Source organism: Talpa occidentalis, unplaced genomic scaffold, assembly GCF_014898055.3.
Source record: "Talpa occidentalis isolate TD23 unplaced genomic scaffold, MPIMG_talOcc4v2.1 talOcc4.2, whole genome shotgun sequence".
Classification (NCBI taxonomy): domain Eukaryota; kingdom Metazoa; phylum Chordata; class Mammalia; order Eulipotyphla; family Talpidae; genus Talpa; species Talpa occidentalis.
The window spans coordinates 27,531,349-27,536,733 of NW_023602073.1; the positions used below are offsets into that span (position 1 = coordinate 27,531,349).

Consider the following 5,385-nt stretch of genomic DNA (forward strand, 5'->3'; position numbering starts at 1 on the left):
GGGCAACATAAGGGACAAGAAATGTGAAAGAGGCCTGCCCAGAACAATTTGAGGGGTGGCAACCATTTCTAAATATCTCTGCTTTCCCACTCTGTGGAATTCCTGCCTGGCAGTGTAACTGTTGGATCTCCTGATTGGGCAACCAAGAAAGAAAACTTCTCTCTAGATGGTTGGCTATTAAAATGCATCTACTTCGCCTTTCCTTTGGCAGCTCATGGAGGCAAGATGGTGGTGCGGATTTCCAGGAAGAGGAAGTTTGTAGCTGATGGCGTCTTCAAAACTGATCTGAATGTTTCTCACTCAGGAACTGACTGAAGATGACTACTCTGGAGTTGAGGTCCGGAATACACCAATCAGGACAGGAGACATTACCTTGACCACCAGGACACAAAAAGGTATTGGTGAGAAAGGCTGGCAGCTCCCAAGAATTGACTGCTGTAGTTAAGAGGTTTGGCTTCATGGTGGGCAGTGCAGGAGATCTGTGTGCCATTGCCCAGGCACAGTCTGTTTTACAAACTCCTAGGAAGCCTTGCTGTGCAGCACCTGCTACGGTGTGCTGTAGTTCATTGACATTGGGGCCAGAGGTAGTGAGCTTTGTTGTGTCCAGGAAATTCTGAGGACAGATGGCTAAGTCCACTAAGTCTATGGAGGGTCTGATGATCCACAGTGGGAGTGTTAGCCACCAGGTTGCCCTGCAGTGAGACACGCACTGCTCAGACAGGGCATCCTGAGCCACAAAGTGAAAATCATGCTGTGTTAGGCCCAAATGCAAGGACTGGCCCCGAGAAGCCCCTGTCTGACCACATGGGCATTGGGAGCTCAAAAATGAGAAACCGCCTTTCACTCCCTTCTCAGAACAGAAAGGTGGGAAACCAGAGCTGTCTGCCAGCCCAGTCAGCTTAATAGGGGCTTCTTGACAGCTGGATCTGGATTCTGTGTGTTTCTCTAGAAGGACCTATAATAAAAGCTTCTTAAAAGACAACCAAAAAAAAAAAAATATGTCTCAAAGATGCAGAGAAGTCAGTTTCTGGAGTAGGTAGAACATTTTGCTCTGTTCTACTCCCTTTATCACAATATTGGTCTATAAATAAGACGTTGAAATGGTCCCTATTGGGTTAGCACATGAAACAGGTTTACTAGCTGAGGTAAAGTCACTTGAGCTATTTGTGTGTATGGTATTTACTTTAGTACTTGGTCAGCATTCACATATGATCTAGCAAAACTCCCCCAGTATCTCCTCATAATTATATCCACAGGCAACAGATTCTTCTAGTAAATGCCACTGTGTTAATTTTTTCTTCTCTTATTGAGCATTTGAATTTTCTAGCAGCAGGAGGTAATACCAAAAGTACCCTTCCCAGCCAGAGTTAATCTTCTTAAATAATTCGTTTGAAAGGGCTATTCGGGTAGCTGTAATGAAAAAGTTAAAGACACATGCCACTTTATCAGGCTACAGCGAAGCCAAGTTTGGCTATGCCTTCAAAAGGAAGAGAAAGAATGTGAGAAAAGGACTTATGCAAGGAAAAGATGATAGCAGTGTCTTCGGGAAAACCATCTTCATGCAGGTGGTAAATATCACATCCACCCTGTTAGTCCAAAAATTCCACTTTGGTGGAATGATTTTGCAAGATTCCTTTGTGCAAAATTACAGGAAATGAACATAGCTCAGGGAGTTAAGTGGAAGTGTAGATATGCAGAAAGTCACAGGGTTGGCTTGCCCCTGTCAACATTCTAACATGGGGGCTGGGGGGATGGAGAAGACTGAGATATGTGCTACTTTTTTAATAGAAAGGGGCAGAGACCTGCACTTGACTAGATTTTCACTTAGCTCATCCCTTCCCAATCTCAGCACACTGCCTCCACCCCAGAAAGGCCATCATACTGGAAAATTCCATCCAGTTACTCCATCCTTTGGCAATGTGCCCATTTGAAAAAAGTTTTGCCCTGTTTAATGATTCCAAATCCTGCTTTAATCCATTTCAGATTAAGTAATTGAAAAAAAGTGATTATCAGAGTCTTCACCTGTGAAGCCAAGGTACCAAAGTGCTCTTGCCCATTGTAAAGCCTGATATGTCCAGGAATAGCAAAATGTGGGCTCACAGGCACGATTTCATTTGCCTTCAGAGGGAATGGCTGCTGAGAAGAAAGTTTCATCAGCTAGGGCTGTATGTATTTGGCCATAGAATATGATCTTTTATCATTTTAGGACACAATGGGTGGTAGGAGTGGTTCTTATGGCCCTGGACATCGGGTCAGTCTCTCATAGACTTCAAAAAGAGCCCTTAGAAGATGAACTCTCAGGGCCTCCCCAGTGGTGCAGCAGTTGAGTGCTGGTTTGCTAAGCTGCCCGCAGCCTCTGCAGCACCAGTTCGATCCCTGGCCCCGGGGCGAGGGTCCCACATGGCAAGCAGACCTCTCCTGCGGCCCACTGCTCCCCTCAGCAGTGTACTTCATCAGTTTGCCTGTTCTACTATCTGCTCTGGCTCTGGTGAATTCTCTCACCCTCCCACACCTCTGACTGCACCCAGTGCTTGTATAAATAAATAAATCTTAAAGAAAAAAAAAAAAAAAAAGATGAGTTCTCAAAGGTATAAGAATGGAGAAGAATAGCTGTAGAGACACAAAATGTTTCCCATCCCTCAGCACAATCCTGTCACGGTGTTGACAAGCTACTGTGGAAGTAAAGAAAGAAACAAAACTCACCTAGTGGGAGTTGTAAGGGTTATCCCAGCAGTGACCTGAAAGCCTGCTATGAGTATCAGTGACCTGGGGACCCAGCCAAGGAGCCTCTAGATAGAGCGTGTAGGGAGAACATTCCTATTGTTGCTTCAGATAGACAAGGTTTTGAAAAGCAAAAGAACTCAGAAACTTGTGCATGAAAGATTTGGGGAATTTGCAAAACTAGATGGGGGAGGGATTAGATATGATCTAAGGCTCTTACAGGCCACATTTTGTGGTTAAGTCAGAGAGGACAGCATTTGCTATTAGTTGTGTTTTATAGAAATGTATGATAAATAACACATCCTGTGGCCACAAAATAACGAGACATCCTAAATATTACCTGAAAATAACTTCATCATTTATAGACACACCTTAGGTAGAAACACCACTCTACTGACCCACCATCCATTTGTGCCTGTTTTGTTTTAACCTCTAGCATGAAATACGATTTGAGTTGACAAAATCTTACTTTCTCCCTCAGTTATCCTTATGGTTGATCAGCAAGGTAATACAATAAGGCAGCTAGAGCTGAGATTGTGTCAAAGTTACAGGATATCCTCAACGAATCAGCTCTTTGGAGTTCAGTTCTCCCAGTCCCAAGTCCTCTTTGATTTATACATTCCCACATTGCACCATGTAATGCTGTCATTAGATAAGTTGACCACAAAATCTTTATTTTCAAAACCGTAGCTCCATTGAAGATCCAGCTGGACCCAAGTCATCTCAAGGCAGAGGACAGTCTTCAAGAATTATATAGAGACTTCAAAAATTATATAGGACAGTCTTCAAGAATTATATAGAGAATGATTATGGATGAAGTCTGTTTTGCATTCATTGGGAAAAGGTGATTTACAGTGTATTTGGTTCAAGCAATTCTTTTTAAGGGAGTTGGTTTCCAAATTTCCTGCAATCATAATCATGACCATTTTCAGCGACTAGAATATCAAATCCTGAATATATCCTGAAAGTGAAAAACTAGAAAAATATAGAAACCTCAAAATTTTATATGTTAAAATGGTGGCACAAATGTTACTCGTGCCCCTATAAAACAGTCCAGTAATTATCCTCTTGCCATCAGAAGCTACAACAGAGGGACTGTGTTTGCCATGTTTACTATATGTTTAAATATTTTAAACAGTAAAATACTGTTTAAAAATGATAGCCTTACAGACCCCTTCTTTTCAAAAATTAAAGAAAATAGAATTTGCTCTGCCATACATAAAATGGAAAAATAAAGGACTTGTTTGTCATTTGTCTGCTCATCCAGCCTGGGGCTGCGGGAAGAGGGGAACATTATTCATCAAAAGAACCTTTCTTTTTACAATTTGTTTATGGTCATTCACCAACACATCTTTCCTATTTTTGTTAAGTTCAGCTTCTAAAAGGGAAAAAATTAGGAGCTGGCGCCCTCTGGTGCTTTGGTTAGAAAATGATACCTGCTTGGCGAGGTCTTGCTGTCAATGGATAGAGTGCCCTCCGGTGCATAAAACAGCAAAACTGTGAATCAAATGCAATTATTAAATACTAACTAAAAATACTAAAACTACAGCAAATAAGAGACCAATTACTGTCCTAATTGTAAGCCACATGATGCTAAGGGCTGTGTTTGTGCTGTTGTTTTAGTTTTTTGTTGTGGAACAAATAGCTGTCAGGCGTGGTGGCTGAAAACAATAATTATTTATTATCTCCCAGAGTTCTGTGAACCAGGAATTCAGGAACAGCTCAATTGGGTGGTTCTGGCTAGAGGTTTCTCACAAGTTTCCATTCAAATGTGACTGGGAATCTCAATGTCTGGCTTGTCTACGTGTCTGGTGGCTGAGTTAGTAAGACAGCAAGAGCTGAGGTGGAAGAGCCAGTACCTCTTCCTGTCTCTACAGGGTCCCTCTGTGTGATTCTCCAGCATAGCTAGACTTCCTTGATGTTAAGTTTGGTCTTCCAAGACAATACCCCAAAATAGAAAGACAAAAAAAGCTGTATTGCTTTTTATGACCTCATCTCAGTAGTCATGCGACATCACATCTGTTCTGTTGGGACAGGCAGTTAGAAGACTCCACCTAATTTCGAGGGGAAGGGAACATAACCTCTATCTGGAATGGGATATATATTTGTAAAGAAATTTTTGTGAAAATATAATCAACCACAATTGTATTATTCTCCCACAAATGATATGTGGTTGTTACTGTCATCTCAATTTTACAGTTAAGGGAATGAGGTCAAGAAACATTAAAAATTTGCCTCATAGGACCTTGAACTATCATACCAGAGCCTTGTATAATTAACTATCTGACGTATTAGTTGCACGTGGTTTTCAGTCTCAGTACTATTGACATTTTGGGCAAGGTAATTCTTTGTCATGGGTTTTGTACTGTGGTTTACAAGATATTTAGTAAAACAGCTGGTATTTACCTACCCTTTATCCCCTTCAGTTTTCATAATCAAATATGTCTCCAGACATTGTCAAATATCTTGGGTAGGGGAAATATGCCCCCAGTTAAGAACCACTGTATTAGGGGGAGAAAACTTTATTAAATAAGTTGCTGATGACGAAGATCAAGCTCTGGGCTCTGATGAGTGGCCTTGCACCTAGAACAGCTTTAGAGGCAGCCCCAAATGATTCCCTGACTGGTCCAGTACTAACCCACCCACCCTAGTGGCCCCCTGATG

The 5,385-nt window shown here is 41.8% G+C and overlaps 1 pseudogene; it reads left to right on the forward strand.

The window, feature by feature from the left end:
• The first annotated feature begins 225 nt into the window (after positions 1–225).
• LOC119251076 (40S ribosomal protein S3-like) lies at positions 226–917 on the forward strand (annotated as a pseudogene).
• The last annotated feature ends 4,468 nt before the right edge of the window (positions 918–5,385 follow it).